Consider the following 22,301-nt stretch of genomic DNA (forward strand, 5'->3'; position numbering starts at 1 on the left):
AGACAAAGAAGCACTGAAAAGAAGAATTAAGCATAAGATAAGATGCTAAGACTAAAATTCAAACAATGATGTCGAGTCGTCTTTGAATACCGGGTAAAACTGCTTTGGATGTCGAGTTAATCAGCAAAGTTAGTAGATGTCGAGTAAGCATAGTTGTCGAATAGATGCCGAGTTGAAAAACATTTGGAAGCCGAGTGATAGGTGTAGGTACCAAAATGCATTAAATGCAAAAGTTTCTTTAGTCATTTAAAAGTAAAATTACATTCATTCTTGAGCCATTCAAACGAAGAGCGGTTATTTTGAGCACGTCTGAGCGATTTTCAAGCTTTCAACGAGTGATTTGCAGCAATTCGGCATCTACCCAAGCGATCAAAGTATCTATCCAGGCATTTCCTTCAAGTGTCAAGTTTTACAGTTTGAAAAGTTTTTCTTTAAATTGTTGAAACCCTAGTTCGGATAAAAATGGCGACAAGCTCAAAAATGACCCAAGAGAAAATGAGTCATGAAATTCAACTTGTCAACAACGAAGTAAAGCAACCTGAGTTTAGACCAATACCAGAGGTTGCATACAAAAATGATCCCGCTGGTGCCCTATCCGCCATCCCTGAAAAAGTTGTCATGGTTCAGGATGTGCAAAAATGCTATAATTGTAAAATAGGGGCCATAGGAGATTTGGAAATCTTTAATGCCTATGACAAACTCTGTGATAATGGTATTCTGAAAGATGATTTTTCTATCATAGAAAAGAAGGGTTTAACCAAAGCCCTAGTTTTTCCAATAGTATTCAAAAATGAGTGGATAGGCATTATACTCAGCAGAATCCATGATGGATCATTCTGGTTAGAACAAGGGAAAGTCAAGATTACCAAGAAGATGGTTCATAGGGTTACTAGCTTTCCAACCCTAGATCAGCCAAAAACCTTGAGAAGCGAAAAGAAGGAAACAATTGAGAAGAACAAAGGAGCAAAGTGGAACAATAGAGGCATGACTATAGATACCATAACTGATCCCCTTTTAAATTTTTCTATAAGGATCATATCACATAAGTTTTACCAATCCAGCAGGTTAAATAGTGTACCATGCATAGTAGTAGATGTCGCACATAAACTTGTAAAGAAAGATCACACTTATGATCTTGTAGAGCTCTTGTTGCAACAGATTAATGAAAATCTTGGAGCTATTAGAAAATCCAAGGGAGCACAGTGCAAATTTGGTTCAGTGTTGGTTTGTATGTTCTTCTATGTAATGAAGGAATTCCCTTCATTTGGCAAAGTCAAATGGAGTCAAAATAAAACCATTGTTGATCAAATTAATGATTTCATTGCAAAAATGGCAGATAGCTTTGACGATCAAATGTCTATCTATTTTGAGGATTTCAAAAATGCAATGAAGAACATAATGAGGATACCAGTCTCACTGGTAGAAAAGCATATGAATGACATATGTTTTCTTGTTGATATTGATTACATCTACATTCAAGAAGTCCTTCCAAGGACAAGATGGCTTAGACCATTAGGATATGAGCTTGATGTTGACCAAGCTTCTACAGCCATCATAGCTTTACTTGCAGAGGAAATGGACAAATCTGCCAAGGCATTTGGGACATATGACATTGTAAAATCAAGAGTTGTTATAGAACTCAAGACAGCCTCAGCAGTAAAGAAAAAGGACAAGTTGGTAAAATAGATAAAGAAGAAATTTGGTGTTGAAGAATCAAGTTCAGCAGGTGAAGAAGAAGAGATTAGTGAAGGATAAGAAGAAGGTGAGCCAGAACAAGAGCTGCTTGAACTACCTCAAAGACAAGGAGAAGAAAAAGATGAGAGTGTCGAGGAAACAAAAACCAAGGAAGCACCCATCAGAGGCAGAGTCATTAAAAGGAAAACAAAGACCTCTCCTACTTCTCAGCCCCCACCAAAGAAAGATGTTGTACAAACACCAAAGAAGCCAACAACTAGAGCTACAACAAGGGCCTCTACCCAGAAGGCTAAAGAGGAAGCCACAAAGAAGAAAAACACAAAGGCATAAGAAGAGCCAAAGAAAAGGAAAAGATATGTGGCCCAACCTGATACTGATGAAGAAGATCAGACTGAAGATGTAAGTCCTCCTAAATCTTCAATTGATATATTATGTAAGAAGATTAAGAATGGAGACAAATGAAATGAAAAAGATTGATTTCAATAAGTTGAGTAAAGAGGAACAAAATAGCATAGAAGAATCAGTCTATGCATTTATGGCACAGTTCAAGTATACACCTCTTGAACTAGATGGACAGTTGCCAAAAGAATTGTCTAAAATTATAGAAGACAAATGGCATTTATGCGAAATGATGGAGAAAGAGATGAGGGAATCAACCCTAGCAAACCTACTGCCTGATTTGACAAAAGAACAGGTAACTCAAGTAGTCAAAAGGCACAACAAAAGGTTTACACCTAAATATAGGGCATTCTCCATCCTGCAAAATAAAATTGAAGAAGTTGTGCAAAGAAAAACAAGAGTATGGAAAAACTTGTACAAAACATTTGAAGATGTTCTTGAAGAAATATACAAAGAAGAATCTGTTGCGAAACCCAAAGAAAGAAGAAAGAAGAAAGAGGAGAGAAAAGAAAACTGAAGAAGAGAAAAAGGTTGAAGAAGAGGAAAATAAGAAAGAAAGAGAGGAGGAAAGAAAAGATGAAGACAAAGGAACTGATGAACAACAGAATGTGCAAAGCACACATCTTTCACCTCCTAGCTCGCCTCACTCACCTACCACACCTACAGAAATCATAAAGATTAAGGATGTTGTTGATACTACATGTCAAAACATCAATCCATTAATTGCAATGGATCTTACTAAGATCCTTGACCAAACAAATCTACAAGCACAATTGTGTACAAATCCCATATTGGTCAGTGCGGATAATCTTCAAAAGTCAGAAGATAAACTCAAAGAGGTCAAGGTGCCATCACAACAACCACCTCAAGTCATTCAAACTACTGGGCTTACATTTCTACCACCTCCGTCACCACCAAGATTAGTCACTCAAATTCATTAGGAGCTGAGTGCAACAACAGAGGTAATCACAGGGACAATAGCTCAGACAGTGAGTACACCTCCAGCAGTAGTAACTCAACAAAAAGGAGACAAGCAAGAAGAAGAGGAGAAGGAAGAAACCCAAAATAAAGAGGAGTCTGCAATACAAACTTTGGTTAAATTATTGAAAACAACAACTCCCACCAAACCCAGTCATGAGCAGAGTACTGAAAAGATAACTTTACATGTCAGTACTCCACGTTCAAGTTCTACAAGGGTAGCCAGGACCATCCATTATGGTATTCCTAAGCTTGATGAAGAAATCAGAATACCCTATTATGATTCAAGCACTCTCAATGAGGAAAAGATGAATGAAATACAGAGTGCATTGGATAAGAGGAGGAGACAAGAGGAAATGAGAAAAGACTACAAATACAAGCAGACAATGAATGAAATAAAATATATATTCATGGATGCTTTTAGTCTTCAACCTCCAGATGAAAACAGGCCAATACTTGAGCAATTATCTGATATAGTTGACCAAGTAAATAATGAAGACCATGATACTAATGTAAAACTAACGGTATGTTCAGAAAAGAAGTTTATAGGAAAAGTCAACCAAAAAATAGCTAACAACATAATTTTGGGACAGGTTGACCTAGCCAAGAAATTGGAAAATGTAAAAAGTATATTAGGGAACATATTTTCCCTTTACAATAAATTGTGTGATTTTTCCAGGTTCACACATGAAATAAATAAAAAAAATTTGAACCTTGAGAATAAATTAAAACTCTCCAGCATTCAACTACCCTCAGATCCTACACAAAGTGAAAAGCAATTTTCTCATACATTACACACACAAAGGGAATTAGCTGCATTATCAGCAGAAGAGGCCACTATCAAAGAAAAGCTGATGCAAATTCAAGCCTCCATTACTCCTCACTTAGAAGTCTTGCACAAGGAGCAAATGTATGCAAAAATAGTCCTAAAGAAGGATCCTAATATTTCTACACATGAAGGGCTAGTTGATCTCGCAGCAGAGCTTGCAATCCAACAAAAGTCATTGGATATTGCTTTAAATAATTGGGATGCAGCTCTCCAAATACTCCTTGAGGTAAACAAGACATTTTTGGCCAAACATGGCATTACTATTTAGGACCCTTTAACATAAGTATCAAAAAGGGGGAGATAATACTCTAAGGGGGAGATAATATGTTGAAGATATATTAAAGAGAACATTAAGCATAATGGCACAAGACATTAGCATGATCAACTCAAGGGGAGTCACATTTTTTATTAAGTTACACATTTTTGATAAACCTCTGTATACATATCAAGCAGATCAGAAAGCGTACTCATAACATCAGATAAATATTTCTTAGTTAAGTGTTTTTGACACTCATGTCAAAGGGGGAGATTGTTAGTCTAAAAATTGTTTTGACATTTGAGTGCCAACACACTTAACCACCTTTCACATTGAAGCCGAGTACACTGTGTATGCCGAGCCACAGCATGTGCCGAGTCACAAAATTCATCAGGTGCTGAGTGATCTTTAGGTGCCGAGTGAAGATCAGGTGCTGAGTAAGTACAGGTACCGAGCATGATCTAAGTACTGAGCATTATTCAGGTGTCAAGTCTTAAAGGATGCCAAGCAAGATAGTAACATATACAGAAGCTGAGCTACAGTAGGTGTCGAGCATCAGAAAGCAGTAAGTGTCGAGTAACTCAGAATCAGCATATGAGTTTGAGACTTCACAAACTCAAATGTAAACCATTTTTCTAGCCGACATAAGACAAATCTTGAAGGATCTAAGTGATAAGATCAAATCATTTATATTTCCTATGCAATATTCATGCAGCCAATAAGAAAAATGGAGAAGGCATGCAACCAACAAGAGATGTGCAAGAAATAAGCAAAAAATCAGAGATTAAATATGGATCATAGATCCATACCTAACCCTAAGTTTTTGAGTGTCTTTATAAGGAAGACGAAATCAGATTGAATATAGAAAGCATGGAAAAAGTGTATAAGGAAGTCTAATATCAAAGAGAAGAGAATTAGATCACAGAGGATCAAGATTAGAGAGAGCAGATCAAGTGCTTGTATTCAGCAATCGAAGGATTGTAAGCCATCAGGTTTATCATACCTAATGCTCTTTAACCATTGTATTAGAAAGGAAATCCTATGATGATAGGTTAGCTTAGCAGCTATTTTATTGATCCTTTAACTAGGTGACTAAATCTTTTTACAGGGTGACACTTCATGTAAAGAGTTTGTAAATCCTTTAACCAGGTCACTATTGATACAGTGTAAAAGCCTTTGACAGGGCAGGCCTTTAATAGGGCAGACCATCAAAAGTGGTTAAACATTATTACTACAGTGATTTTGTGGGTATCATCCCCACCCCAATTTTACCTTCTTATTTCTGGAGGGTTTCTGGGTTACCAAATCTTAAGTGTTATGTGGTGATGCATATTGATTTCTTATGATTGCTTGATATTTATATGCATACATGTTCATTTCAAAAATATGTTATTAAGGTTTTGAAACAGTTAAAAGTTTAGTTCTTCTGATTCACCCTCCCCCCCCCCATCTCAAAAGCATTCTTTCCAATAAGATAATCCAAAACTTTACAGGTATGTTCTCTACATGTGTTGACTTGAGGCTTTGAAAATGGGTATGTAAATACAACAACAGAGAGATTTTAACTGCAGCTAATTTGGTGTACATGTGTAGCAAAGGCAAGCATGTCAACCATTTGTCATTACCTCTTATGTGAAGAATGAAAGCCATTAAAAGTAACTAATTTATTAAATCAATTGTAAATCATTGCATTCTAAGAAGACCATTCAAGTCCAATTCTAAATATGACAATACGCATCAAGTAGAAGTTGAATCTCTTTAGAAAGACCATTCAACTCCAATTCTGAACATGAAAATACGCATCAAGTAGAAGTTGAATCTCCTTAGGAACGTCGAATGGAAGAATTTTTTTAAAAAGAGGGAGCTGCATTCAGTTTTAATAAAAGAGGGAAGAGCATCGAAAATTAGGGAGGTTGTTGTGAACAAGAAAGAGAAGTGGGTTGTGGGTAAGGACAAGGAGATGTAAGGAGGAAGAAAATAGCGAAGAAGGGTGCAGTAAGAGGGAAGATAACCCAGTGCCTACAAACTAATAAGTGTGTGGGAAGATGAAAACAGAGGGACAAAAAGACAAAAGAGTGCATACTAGAAAAAAATTAAAAAAATAGAAGACTACAAAAGAATAATGTATGGATGAAGAAAGACGTGGATTGTGTTTCTTGTTTGGATTCATCACTAACTACAGAAAAGTGAATCTTTGTCAAAGACAAATTTTAGAGTTCAATATTTGCAAATGGATGCCATTATAATATAGGTTTTTTTTGCGAGCTTGATCAAATCTCTCTGGATGCACAAGGACTTAAAACTATGAACAGTTTATATCAAAAACTTGTTAGTTTAAGTCGAGCATTGCCATTCCTATTTGGAGGCTGATGTATGTGAATGGTTTTGATAGGCCATAAACACTAGTTTTTGGTTTTTGGGTCTCTATCATAATAGTAGAATCCATTCAGTTAGATAAAGAAATTTTTAACTAACCTGGTGTGTATTTAGTTCCAAAGGCTGATGTTCCAGGCACAGTAGAGAAGATAAAGTTATCAATGTGATATTTGTAGTCTTGAAAAGACTTTCCTGATCAAGAATTCCTACACAAAACAATGCATACCCAATTGTAGTCAATCCATGAAAACAATTTTTAGTATAGCATCTACTTAGTTTTAGTTTAAATAATATAAGACAGAAAAATACTGACAATGAAAACTTGAAATATATTAATACCCACGACTTCAAGTTTTTGTACCTTCAATAAAATCACTCTGGTTCCAACATGTTTATTGAATTACCCAAATATATTGTATGATCCATGAGTTCCAAAACTCTAGCCATTTTCTTGAATGTAGATCAAATATTTGTCACTTTTTATTGCTTTATATATCCACCTAGCTCCCCACAACAGTTCATCCTAAGAGAACACCCAAGAAAATCAATTCAACTAATATTTTGCTACACTAAAATCTTAAAGCATACCACATTTAATTACTTTTACCTCTAACCCTGAAGAAGAGAAATAGAATTTATGGACTGTAGACTCAAGCAAGTTACTATAAGATCCTCTATGCTTATTAGCAAAATTAAAAATATAAAATAGGGAGGTCGATGAGATACTCAACAAAAAATACAATTTAGTAAGATTGGATTCATGAAGCTGCAATAGGCAATGGAAACTTCCTCTAATCTCATAGTAGATGGAAGCACCTAAAGATAAAGTGGGTCTCAATCTCTATCTTGGATATGGTGCAAAGGTGACACACTCGTTCCTCTCTGGTCAGGTGGTGATCATTTTGGCAACCAAGTCAAAGTGATCCAACTCTAAAAGGCCCCAGGGTGATGTGCAAGGCATGGCTCCAATGTCGACTCAAGTAAGAGGGATGAATAGTAATGCCATCACAGATCACCAGAAAGTGTTGTGAGTAGAGGCAGTCTAAGGGCGTAACCACCAAGAGGGCTCATCCAAGTCTTGGAGATGTGCTACTTGAAAATGTTGAGTCTAATGTGTCCATTCAACTCCTGCCAAGAAGGGAGGAGATGGGTGGGAGCATCCAAGGAGAATTGGTATGGCGAAAGATGATTGATGTCAATCTCAGTCGAGCTCTATAAAATAGCGGCCTAGGTATACCAGGAACAAGCCTTAGTTGTCCCCACCAAGCTAAAAATGTCCATAGAGGAATGGTAAAAGGTACGAGTATTTGTGTTTGAGAAGGTAAATGAACCATCTCGATCAAGACCCAATCAGAATCAAGAATAGATGCTCCCCAAATCACCACACCAAAAAGAACTATGGGTCTAACCAAAGATCAATCTAAATATAAGTTTGAGAAATATGGTATGAAATGCTATAGCAGTAAGCTTATGAAATACAATGAAGTCATTACTGCATCAGTGATGATAGCACTAGGGCAACATGCTGTTATAGTGGTAATGTGCAGCTATAGGAGTTAATGCACTCATTGAGCAGTCTCAAATCAAAAGAAGCGATGCGCAATAAAAGAAACATTAATATAATGAATATTATTGATATCTCATGAAAGGAAATTGTGGTGTATAAAGTGACATGATAGTACAATAGAGGTGTTATGATTAATAATACCATTGGCAATTGCAAAATATTATTGTTTGATGGACTATATAAGTGCACAGCCTTGAATGACAATCAACCATGTTTATAGTTAATACTAATGATGATCAACAAAGTCATATATTATGACAATGTCACCAAATATGCTATTAAAATAGAGATAAAAATAAACCCTAGGATTTACTCACTAAAGTATCGTGCTAAGAATAAATAAGCATTTACAACAACTCACTAATGTATCATGCTAAAAGACAATGAGCATTTATAGTACACAAATAAGCAAATAGAAATCCCAAAGCATTTGTTGTAGATTTCTTCAAAATGGAGATGCATGGTGGTTTACTAAGTAATAGCATACAAATCAATTATGTCTCATGGCAGATAACATCTTCCAAAAGACAATCAACAATAAGAATCAAGTAAGCTATTGTTATTAAAAAGTGCAGGGACAAAAGGTGTTGATAAAACATTCTAAGATTAAAAAGAACTTGCCTCGTGTTCATGACTAATGGCTAACATCTTCCCTTGATATAGCTTGTGTTGTCCAAGGCCTTGTGAACAATGAAACAAAACAATTTTTAGGTCCTTCTCTGAAGCTTCATTTTGAAATTGGTGAACCTGCATAAACAAATATAAAAAAACAATTATAAGGTATCATGATGCCATCACTTATTACCAATAACTTGTTTGAGTATGTTTTCCACCTATGAACTATTTTTGTAAATGAGATCTTTCCTCAGCTTTCATAAATTTTCTAACCTTATAATATAAAGGGAGTGGTCCCCAAGAATAAGAAACTAGTGATTAAAGCAAACAAATAATTATCAATAATGATAAGAGTCTATAAGTCCCAAATAAGTGAGTAAAAATCCAATTCACAATGATAAATAAGTATAGTTAACATGAAAAAACATGTCTATAAGACTACTATTTAGTCATAAATTTATTAGAGATTCATAATATAAAATACCCAAAATGGATTCACTCCAGATGCATTCTCCACAAAGTTAATAAGATCAGAAGAGAAAATATTATCTCTTAATAATATGATATTTCCACTAACATTCAATGTCTTCAAATTTCAAAATCAACATTTATCATTTTTATTGTCAGTTTATTTTCAACATGAATAAGACATTGAGACCAATATAAACTATGAACTCAAGCAAGAATCAAGTCCAAAGGGATTGTGATGACTTGGAATGAAATACTCTTCACCATATTCCAGAAAATAGTGTTCTAAAATAATTTAGGGTGCACCTATGAGAGGAGGACCTAGATTCATATCTCTATTACTAAATCTTTCCTAATATCAAAAGCTATTTGACAAAGCATATTGAGCTCAAATTATGTGGAAAAATCCTTATTCCTATAGATGTTGTATAAATCCACAGTATGTTGAGCCTACCAATAAGCTAAGTTGAGCTCAGATTATTTCTGCAAGAAAGCAAAAACTTCCTTTTTCTAATAGTGTTCGAACAGCTCAAATGCCATAGAAACATAATGTTTATTGTTAACTATCATATCCTTTGTATGTATATGCATATTAAAAATCTAATTATGGTTTAACGAACTTCCTCCATTAAAACTATTGGCTTTCATATTATGCTAACTTTACAAGAAACTACAAAATAAATGTGTCATATCATATGAAAACATCTGTAGATTTAAGTTGTCTCAGACTAAGTGTAAATTTGATGATAATCTGAAGGAAAATACAAAAAGACTGGAAAGGCAAGTTAATTATTCAACAATTTAATTATTCAACAATTTTCCAGGTCATGCTATTTGTTAAAGAGAAAGAATCTAGAGATGATTATGTATCATCTAATATATAATATAATTAAACCAAACCTATTCATTCACATTCAAACCTGTAGAATTTATTAAAGCAGAGAGAAATCAATAATAGAGAAAGGGATATTACACTAAATAATTGAACAATCTAACCCACTCAATGATCAGCATGAAAGGAAAACTGAATTCTCTATTTTGACATAGTATACTCTGTTTTTAGAATGGTAAAGAAAAGAAAAATTATGTTGTTTTTGTTATTTTACCACATTAATGTAAGCTTCTATGTTTTATGTGGTATTTATGATATAAATTTAATGGAATAGTTAGCATATTGGCTAATAATTTAAATTGTCTCTTTCTTTCTATAATTTTCAATCAATACACTAATTTTTAATTATTACTACCAAAACCCTTGATTATCTTAATAGCAAGTAGCCCTCACATAAGACACACCATGTTTCTTCTCCTTTATGGGAAGGAATACATCAGGGGTCTGACGATGAAAGTCTTAATTCAGAATACCAACAAGCACACTCTAATGACATGGAATCTATATCAGTCCCCCTTCAGACAGAAATTGTTCCAGAACAAAACACGCTTGTAGATCTCCCTTCAGCTTATGAGAATTTATATATTTATCAGTTATCCTGTCAGTTTCTCAAACCCCCCTGGCCTTACGAGAATATCAGAAAGGGGCTAAGAGTAGAGGAGACCGAAAATCCAAAAGCACTAAAGCCAAAGATGAGTTAAAGCTACATATAAGAGTTTGATTTTAAAGTTTGTGCATTCATGGAGATATACTAGAGTCGTGTAAAATAAAATCAAAATGTGACAAGTTTACATGAATCAGGATTTCTTTAGGGCATACAACTCACTATAAATAGAAGACTGAAAATATTATCATAACATATATAACAGATGAGAAATTATTCAAGTCATACAGGTCAAGGATAAGGTAAAGAAGCAAAAGCATTGTTATGGAGTTAACAGATTACAGTGAAGTAAACCTTAAAGACAGTCTAAATGTAGTAAATATCACAAATGATGCATAAGAGACTGATTGACATCAAAAGTATATTACTATTATTCATGTGATTTAGAAACCATGTAGAAAATCAAAGAGAAAGGGGATATCACAGAAATAAGGCAGCAATATTACAGTCAGTGGGAGCAAAAGGTACAGTCACACTCAGCCTGGCGGTGTGGTAAAACTATATTTGTTAAAACAAATTCTAAGGGTGGTCAATCTACTGATATATAGATAGGTAAAAGAAGCATACGTATTTCTCAAGTACCTATCACAAGGAATTTTTGATCAAACAACTTTGAAGAAACTGAAACTTTCAAAGCAACTTTTAGATATGTCTTCACAGGCACCTACAACCATACCAACACCATCTTCAGGTGCATCTCAAATGAACAATATATCTACTTCTAGTAAGCCCATCAAATTCTTAACTAATCGGGACAAAGGTAGGAAGTATAAAACAACAAAGGCTACTATAAATCAGACAAGACAAGGTATTGCGTGGTCGACATTTTAAGATCAGGCAGCTGTTAGTTTGGTTTATGATGTTGGTCCTGATTGAGAGCTTGTGAGTGATAAATCCTAGCTTGCAAATTAAAGTGACATATGCTGAAGCACAAATATCCCATACAAGTGCAATTGAATACTGTATAAAAATCAAAGACTATAACAGCGACACGCAATCTTCATGTTGAGGCTCACTCTCACACTAATTGGTTTTCTTCAACAATAATAAGCAAGTGGAAGCGTAATCTCCTAGAGCCCATGTAAGAAGAGAACCAAAAATGTTATATTGTATCCAAGTTCACAATAGACCAATTGATTATCAGGTGAGACTTTCGCCTAGAAAACCTTGCTCGATGATTGCCAAACTTTTATTCATGGTTTGAAGGATGCTGACAAACTATGTGCAGAGATATGTAGAAGCTGCAAATACAATTTACTGTTGTGTTGTAAACTCTTGCCTAATGGCAAGCTATTTATTAATGCACTTTCCTTTTTTTCATTGTTCTGATCTCTTGCTTCCACAGTTGTGAGTCTGTGGCACTCTTGCATATGTTTCTCAGACTGCATGGGTTCAAAGTAGAACAAATGCAGGACAACATACTATTTGGGAGGTCCCTGAACAAGAAAAAATATAAAGAGGTGATAAAAAATATCTCATTAGAGAAGGATCTGGAAAATCTTCCCTTCAGTGATCTAACTGAAATCGGGAAGCGAGGTGTTAATTTGAGTGGTGATCAGAAACAACATACATAACTTGCCTGTGCTCTGTACCAGGATGCTTATATTTATCTTTTGGATGACCCTTTCAATGCTCTTGATGCTCCTACTGCTACTAACCTGTTTAAGGTTCATAAATGATGTTGATTTTTCTCTATTATATTGCATGGAATTTGTAGGAAAGGAATAGCAGGGAAGGCTTAAAGAATAGCAGTCAAAGATGCCAATTTGTGGGGATGACAAGAGGCACCAATATGCCAGCTTTTTGGGATAGCCTGAAAGTGGTCCATGGATGAGGACCATTAAGAACAAACTTAGACTAGCATGGCATGTGTGAACTTTTCTTTGCTTAGTTACGATTTTAAGCAAGAAATTTTGCATAGTTCACCAATAATACCTAAGATGAGTTTCATAAACTCTAACTCATATGATAGCATCAAAGCTTTGAAATTTTGTAAATTATAGCAATTTATCTTGAAGATGCAACCAAAGATACTAGTGCTTTGAAAATGAAATGAAAACATGGACTCAATCATGGTGGGGTGTATGGCCTATAAGAGGTTAAAAAATTTGAGGCATGCAATATATATGCAACATGAGACTCTCTCCTTAAGCTAGAGGAAAGTTTAATGTAACTATTTTGAGGGAATTTGAAACTGATGTTATGACAAGCTATTTTTTTTTGGGCATTCTGACCTTGGATAATCTCTGACAAGCATTATCTCTCATGATGATTGATTATGGCTCAGATGAATCTTTTATTTCAGATGCAGGCAGAGATAATTGGTGAACATTCCTCCTTCATTCTTGCGGATTAATTTCTTTACTTTTTAAGTTCACATTTTAGGGAATAGTACAGACCACTCAATCATAGTGGGTTCTATGGCCTATAAGAGGTTAAAAAATTCGAGGCATGCAATATATATGCAACATGAGACTCTCTCCTTAAGCTAGAGGAAAGTTTAATGTAACTATTTTGAGGGAATTTGAAACTGATGTTATGACAAGCTATTTGTTTTTGGGCCTTTTGAACTTGGATAATCTCTGACAAGCATTATCTCTCAATGAATCTTTTATTTCAAATGCAGGCAGAGATAATTGGTGAAGATTCCTCCTTCATTCTTGCGAATTAATTTCTTTACTTTTTAAGTTCGCATTTTAGGGAATAGTACAGACCAGTCAAAGCTAAAGAAATCAGTATAAATCTATCGTTTGGAAACCAAACAACAGGAATTGCAGATGTTCGACACTTAATGCAATGAAAATAAATGAAATACTGATAAATCTTTAAATTGTCTATCATTTTTTCCTCTTTCTATTTATGGATTGTAGAGTGTAACCAAAAATATTGATGCTAAAGATATTCACACAGTTACTTCTAGAAGCACTCTACCTCATTATGCTAGAACTTTTGAAACAAGTTCCCTATATAGCCAGAAATGATTGTATTGACAATTTCACACTTTTATGGCCACTTCTTATTGATTTATGACTTACAAGATTTGTATAATAATTTGCTATGGTTATGGTTGTGGTAGACGAATGACAATAACTCACAATCAGAAGACTGGCGATCCAATTGATTTGATTGCAAATATCAATTACCTAGGCCAAGAATAATAGACAAATCTGTTAAGGGTTGCCATTCTCCCAGTCCTCACAAAAAGCCCAATGCTTTATCTACTTGGATATAAATTGAAACACAAATCTCATAATGAAAATGCCAAGAATATTTTAATCTTGTGCAACCTTTTACAGTTACTTATTGTATTTTAGATATTTAAATATATCATTTCAAGAGCATAGAATGTTTCATTCACGTCTGTTGTGAAGAGTCCTTGCAATCCATAATTTCCAACTAATTAGAATCTTTTTTTTTAAAGAATTTCAAACAGCAGCCTAACTCAAATTTGATGTATTGCATTATTTTAATCAACCCCTATTCTTGACTCTCTCTTAGTGAATCTTCACCGAGTTTACATAGGACTGTAATTCTTATTCATGTCTATTTCTAAAAAGAGAATATGCAGCCTCAAGCTTATATGAGAATAGAATTCTATTATATCTTCATTAAAATTAGTTTTTATTACTTCCACTAGATAAAGATAAGGACTGTAAGTGTTCTACATTAGTTAGAGTGGAGCAGAATGGTCTAAACCATGTAAGAATTCACCAGACATATAAGCCTCCAAAATTGCAAATTGAAATATGAGTGAAGCAATGTTAGCAAGAAAATGGGGAAACACAAACCAAAGTCTGAGCAAGCAATTTTTCTATGTTGTATTTGTACTCCAAATGCAGTACTGTGAGATAGCTTATCAGCCTCACCAACTATTATAACTGCACAACATAGTGATTTATATTTTCATATTATTAAATTAATTATTAAAGGGATCAAAATAATCTGACAAGATGAGAAGATGGTATTACAAAAATTGCAAAATACAATGTGGAGGAGCAAATTTTAAAATAGCGAGTTGAAAGCTCAGTACTGTATTCATCACAGTCAATTATGAACTCCCAAAAAATTTATAAAAATGGGTGTCAAATTCACACGAGGTCTCATTGGCACTAACCATACAGGCTCTATGAAATCTAAGGCAAGCTTGAGCCATATGCAATCTCAAACCATTATATTAATCTAATGAGATATTACCAAAAATTAGTAGATCATCAAGATAAACTACTAGGCTATCTCTGTTGCTTAGGTCACATGAGATTGAGATATTTTGTTCAAAAACCTGTGCATCAAATCTTCACTTGCTTGATTGAGAAAAATTACATGCTAAACTTTATGCCTATTTTCTTACTGGAAGTTGTAGATCTATTAATTTTTCTACACAGGTTGAGGTATGTAAGCTAACTGATCCATATACATTATTTTGTAGATCCATTTTTGAAATTTTAAGCATTTGGGGTTTTTGCCTATTTGGCCTCTAAGAATGAGGAGTAGAATACCCATTTTGTGAAGATGGGCAAGTGATCAGGAAAGGGGGCGAGTATGTGAGCAACAATGTTTATACTGAGCTATACCTATGTGGGCATCTGGATCTTCTTGAGTTTCACTGTGATTGTATATAAAAAATACATTTTGGATAAGAAGATGAATAACTGGCCTTCCCCTATTAGTTTGAAATGATCCTCATGGAATTCTGTTCGGCTCTGGCTATTTAGTTGGTCATGTTCAAAAAACTTGTTGAGTCAATTTAGATGTCCAAGGAGGTCTATTTGTCCACCGTTGTGCCCATTGGAGCCTTGTATTCAATGAGTCTTTGGTTCTAAAATTTGGCCTACATTTTTCTATTTGTGTCATTTATCCAGATGATAAAAGCCAGGATGCCTGTGGTTGTGTATTCTATTAGGGTTGGGTTAAATAGGGATCCTTTCAAGTCCAATACCATGGCAAACATGATTGGGATTTCTGTCGGGGTAGCTATTATAGCCTATGGAGAGGCCAAGTTTAATTCATGAGGTGTGATGCTTATGTTAGGCGTAGTTATTTTTTAGGCTACAAGATTGGTTTTGATGTAGACCCTTCTTACATCAAAGGGCATAACCCTCAATCCCATCAGCACATTCTTTTATGTCGCTCCTTGATTTCTTCTATTTTTTACCATCCCATGGTTGTTTCCTGAGTTCCATGTGCTCAAGGAGACCTCAACCTTCCACTTTGATTACTTTATCTTTGGCACCAATTATCTCTGTCACTCTGCCCTTAAACTTGCAGTTTTTCTCCTGATCAGAAATAAATCAGCTTTGACAATGAATGAAGCTAAGGTTAAGGATTGGTTGCTGATTACCTTCCCTATGGGAGGGTTCATAGATACAAAATTTTGATGTTTACTTTTTGACAGACCTAACTCTTCAAGGGCTGAGAAATTTATCAGATGTTGCAATTGCAACTAACCTGGTGGATATATATGCAAAATAGGGAAGTAGAGACAAGGCATGAGCTGTTTGACAAAATGCCTCAAAGAATTGTAAAGATCTGTTAAAAAGGTGAAAGGAAAACTTGACATCGTTTATCAGCATCTTCACTATATGTCCCAAAATGGGAGCTTTGGAATACAATATAGGCATCCATCAAAGCATGAAATATGGATTAATTTTTTCAAATTGTGTTGTTGCTACTGCCTTGGTAGACATGTATGCCCAATGTGGAAACATAGACATTGATAGAATGCCTCAAAAGGATGTTATTTTTTTAAAAAAAAATTTGATAGAAATTCAGATTTTTTTCGCCTAGCCTCTTTGGTTAAGAACCAAGAACTGATCCTGCCAAATTCCCTCAGGGCATGATCTCAGCCTCATCCCTTTTAGATGTTGGGGGCCTTGAACTCAGCAAGACTGGATCCCTGGTGGGCTCCTTGTGAGCCTTTCAACTTCACTAGTAGACCAAGGGCCCTTTGACAAGATGTTATTATTTGGACTGCAATGATAGTAGGATCTCACTAATTGGGGACTACATTATACAAAATATTATAGAAAATTCTTGACACAATCTCAATAAATAACAACAGCTGAATGTTTATAAGAAACTATACTCCAAAGTCACCTAGAGGTGCATTAATGTAGATTGCATACACAATATGAAAGCTTGACATCTACATGAAGTTTTAACCCATAGTCCCCTAGATGTGCACAAATATAGGATACCTACATAATAACATCACTTTGAATCAGGGTACAATAAGAAATCAACAAAGGCACGGTTATGTTATATTAATAAATTAATTAAAATCACTAGAAGATATGTATAGAAGGCAGTCATTTAAAGATCATTATGAATTAGGGTGGAAGAAGATGAGTAATTTTACGCTTATCTATTTTATCCTCACAGTTTTGGTCTTCAATCCTCTATAAATTTAAGCCATTTTATATTCTCAAAGTTAAGAAACACTATTAGCACAACAGTGCTCTTTAAGAACTTCATAAAACTTCAACTCAATAATCACAATTGACTATAACCTCTAGAAAAAGGTGAACCCAAATTTGTCCCTTAACAGATACTCTACCATCTCCACTAATAAAGGTTCCTCGATATGCTTTTGTATCAAATTTAATAAACAAATTCCAAGTTGTCAGAGGATTCACCACCAAGGTGAAAAGGCTTCAACCTTAGCAACTTTTAGAATGAAAAACAATTACAGTGCATTGCTTTGTCATCAAGATGAACAAAAATAATCATTGTTCATTGACCATGAATAAAGAATCAAACACTAACAGGTAGCTCTTACACCTATTTGGGTCTGGGTGTTGGTATTTTAAGGAACATGTTCTTAAAAACTTTTGACTATTAGTAATTAGCAAGAAACTTCTCAATAGTTAATCCATCTTCCAATATTTTGATTATTAATGTAAACAGGGAATTGATCCTTTTTCATGTCATAGTCTTTTGTATATTCACATTTTCTATAATGGATCTCTGACTACAACAGAATATATTAAACCCTTGATAGTATGAAATAATGAAGATAAATTACTGGTCATGTTAGAATGTCTAAGTCTTGCAATTAGATGAGGAACAAAAAAGTTAATGGTACCAAAGATTCACAAATAAACATTGGAGCATCACACAGTTTCCTTCCAAATAAACACAACCTATATTTTGTTAAATATGAAGGCCTTAAGGATTCTTACAACTCTTCAATCACACAAAATGAATTTAAAATATGAGCAGACAACTCAATTAACATGTGTGACCATTCACACTCTCTAAAATGGTTCTTAAATATGAAAGATGGAGAATCCATACCTAAGTGAACATGGGTTTCTTTGCAATCCTTGTTGTAAATTGTGCAATGGAAAAACTGAAAAAGAATAAACCTCAAATTAGTAAATGATAAATAATTAATTGACAGTGTTGTACTTATAACAATTGAATAATATTGCTTTTAGACACACTTAATGGTTTCCAGAAGCATTTTCTGTCACATTATCAAGTTAGCTGGCACCCATGAAATATAAATATCTAGAATTTAGCAAGAAAAATAAACTACGCAGTCACGCTATGTTATCAAGTTTAAATATAAAGCCACACGTTCTTCGCATGCAATATATCATCTATATTTAGATGCCTACTAAGCTCAAAAATTTATAAAACAAAGCATTGCATATCATTTAGTTCAAAATGAACTCTCTGAAATCAGAACTGGATCAAAGCTAACACCCACTTCCTGCATCAATAAAAGCTAACACCAACTTTTTGTATCAATCATAACCTAAAAACACTTCAAAACCTAAATCTAAATAGAAAAGATCATAGATTCAGATATATATACCTAGCTCTTCATAACAAAGTCATTACCATTGGTGGAAGGGAACAATAGAGAGGCACTAGCCTACATCTGATACAGTCTGTGCACCCCTGTAGTGGTTTCCTCAAATGCACCAACCAACCTATCCTTTATTTTGTGATATTTTAGGGGATCTTCCTTGAGACTATCCTTCATCAATCCCTAAATAATCTAAAACTCAAGAATGGTAGTTGAAGTAGAATTAGAAATCTTGCCAATTTTAGCAAACTATTCCTTAACCTTGACCCCTCATGAATTAGAAGGGTGGTATCCCCTTCATCATCAACAATCAGATCTTGGCCACCACCGGTACCCTAGTCCAAAGCTCTCTCTATACACCACCAGCATTCGTGGAGTGTCTGTCCCTTCTAGCCAAACTCAACTGCACTATCATGGGTAATGGCCGCTGCAACATGGGGTCCTGTAAAATGATTTTTCAAATCAAATCACAATTAAAATAATCTAAATTAAAATAAGACAATTGTCCATTGGCCTAATTTTGGTGCTGAAAATAATTGACCAAGAGCTCAAACTGAAATTCTAAAGCTATGTGTTCTAATGTCAGTAATAAATGGAATTATTGAAGTGTGGGAAGATGAAGTTTAATAGCATTCAGTGCATAATTATTTTATGTTTTATAATCTCCATTTTTTCATTTGAAAACAGATCTATCATCTATCCTTAACACACATCTAAAATTTGTCTTTTGATTCTTTCAAAATCTATCTTTCCCTTATAGCCTACATTTACAGAATTCCAACCCTTCAAGAAATCAGATGTCGCTGAGGAGTTACTCGTATAGCAGATCTAGATATGTTGCTGATAAATATGATATATTAGATTTTCCTAAATCTGCTATAGGGTGTCCAAATGTTTCAGCAAGCCCTCAATACATATCAAGGTTCTACCAAGTATGCTACTAGATAGAACCCAAAAAAATTCAAGCTACCCTATCACCACTTCCAACTCTACTCGGAGTATAACCCATCACTTGTTACTAACTATCATTGAAATATACTAGCATTCTTACATCAGGGTGCACCTAAAATTGTAACCAAAAGTGAAGACATTCACTATTTCTTGATATTACAAGACCATGGACATGCAAGACAATGCCATTTGAGTTTCATTCATCATCTACGCTAATCATTTTTCAAAATAGAATAGAGTTTTATTGGAGGACAATCTATCAAAGAGACAGTTATTGAGCATTTCATAGCCCGTGGAGGGATTTACAAATTTGCACAAATTAGAACTCCCCATCTACAAAGATAAAATATATTTAAAAAACTACTCAAGTAATGAAGACAGTCAACTCATTAATTTATTATTAGTAAGTATGTATGTATATCACTAAGGAAAGAAAACTATATATTCAGAAAAGACTACAATGGTAGAACAAAGGAATGCCAAAGTTTCAAACTCCAAACAATTGGGTTCTCAGCAGAAAGATAATGCCTGGAAGGAGCTATTTAGTATAAACTAGTGACATGATTTAGAGTCAAGCATTTTTTCTGAAGTAGGACTTGAATTAATACCAAACAAAGAACTTCTGTAAATATACTTGTAACCTGATAAATTGTACCAACTATATTGAAATATGTATCCCCATAAGAAGAAATGGGGACTCCAATACTGACCCAGCAATATGTTGAGAAACAAGTCACATCTTGGTTGTTAGTATGACAAATCACAACCATCATGTAGGTTGCAATTGGCACTGAAAATGGTTAAATTAAGAATTTTTAAAGTTAAATGGAAATTACATGGAATAAAATATAAATTTTAGAAAGGGTTGTAACATAAGATAAATACATAATAAGAGCTTTCAGCATTTGAATAAAGGCCACCTAAACATGAAAATATGCACAATTGCCAAACCTCCAAAGAGTGTAGGATAAATACAAAATCTATTAAAATGTGTGTTAAATAATTATTCAAATATCCATCAGATGAATGTGGAGACTCTTCAAATACTGCAGTCTACATCTCTCAAAATATCTGGAACCAATACAACTTCTACCCTTCCTAAACACAATAACAATTTACTATCAAACTGAGACAGTCATAAGTATTGAATTTTTATATATATGAATAAATGAAAAACTACTTTTGTCTAATGTTTCCAAGATTGCCCAAGTTTGTTAAAATTTGGGTTTGCCAATTTTTTTCTAGCTACATGATTTTAACCACAAATGTAGATAGGAGTTGAGCCTATTTAAAACAACCATTGGAACCTGTAGATAAATTCCAAAATAAAATTTCATTGTTTTTATAGTTAAGAGGATATTAGGAAAGACACATTATGCTCCCTATATTGTTCTCATAAAAATAGGTGACATGTAGATTGTTCTAGTAAATCTGTCAAAGATATTTATTCTCAAAGAATAGATGAAGTAATCACATACAACATAGCAGGGCAGTTTACAAGAATACCTCAAAAGACATGTCACCTCACAAAATTAATTAGAATCTTTAGTAACATCCAAGAATATGTGATTAGTTGGTGTGGAAATCAATTCCCATAGCTTTAACTGCAACCTCATTGCATGGGTTATGATGGCAATTACAAGGCATCATATGGACATGTATTGATATATATTGATTTAGAGATGTGGGACATGTTTCATAGCAAACCATGAAACTTACTGATTTTTTATGATAGCATAAACAGTCTCTATGAAGAGGTCATAACTCAAAAGTTTATGGTTGGATCTTATTGATATTTGGATATGTTGTTGGAAACCTAATTGGTGATATTCTCACCAGAGCAATCTTTGAAATATTCTTGATGTTGTCTTTTTTTTTACTTTCATAGAGTATGGTCTAATATTTTCTATCAATATTTCTCACCATTCTCTTCTCTCTCATAGAGTATGGTTTGGAATCTTTTGTAGTATCATTTCCAAACATTCTCTTCAATAATCAGTTCTAAGGAAATTTGAAATCATTCATATGGCATTAGCCTAATCAAACGAAATATAGTTTACAACATTACATTCATACACAGGATATTTACAAGATCAAATTAAAAAACTAAAAAGCTAACAAAAGTCAAGTACCTATCCAATATTACCATAAAAAGAAAATCATTCATATCTAGCAATAACAAATCCACACACCCACAAGCTCAGTTGGAATACAACTTACAAGCACACTATAATCTATGTGCAGATGAAAAGCTGCAAGCTAGACTACGATTCTCTCCTCTCTTGATAGAGTATACTCAACCTCGAAGTGGGATTTCAAACTAGTCCCTAGAAAGCAAAAAAAAAAAAGGGAAATGGTAACCCTAACCTTAAATAGGAAGGTGGGCACCTACTTTATTGTGAATTTAATTGCATGAGCGTTACTTGTGGAAGAAAAATAAGCATAAAGTGAAATCCCATGGCTCAGCATTGGGAGAGAGAAGAGATATTTATGCTTTTAATGCACTAAATGCATGTGAGGTAGTCACAATATGAGCCCAAACCCTTGAATAAGACAGGGCAAGGGTCCCTTCTTTTCCATGGTCCCTCGACCTGCAATTACCTATGATTTACATAACAACCATTATTGTGCACCTGCTACTCACAATTTTCAATAGCTCTATTTTAACAAATTTAACAGTCTTCAATAGCTATAATTTCAACTTTCTCTATTTGACGAAGGGATGCAAATATTTTTTATTAAAAGAGTTATGAAGCTCCGTCCTTGGGAAGACCTAATGAAACAATTTTTTATTACAA

At 34.2% G+C, this 22,301-nt stretch overlaps 2 pseudogenes; one reads left to right on the forward strand and one right to left on the reverse strand.

Annotated features, from left to right (window-relative positions):
* The window catches only part of LOC149576701 (linoleate 9S-lipoxygenase-like), a 41,409-nt pseudogene that overhangs the window by 12,099 nt on the left and 7,009 nt on the right, over positions 1-22,301 (reverse strand).
* Positions 15,249-16,114, forward strand: LOC149576702 (putative sugar phosphate/phosphate translocator At2g25520 pseudogene; annotated as a pseudogene).

This window comes from Cupressus sempervirens, chromosome 1 (genome assembly GCF_028749045.1).
Source record: "Cupressus sempervirens isolate cs-2001-9-10 chromosome 1, ASM2874904v1, whole genome shotgun sequence".
Classification (NCBI taxonomy): domain Eukaryota; kingdom Viridiplantae; phylum Streptophyta; class Pinopsida; order Cupressales; family Cupressaceae; genus Cupressus; species Cupressus sempervirens.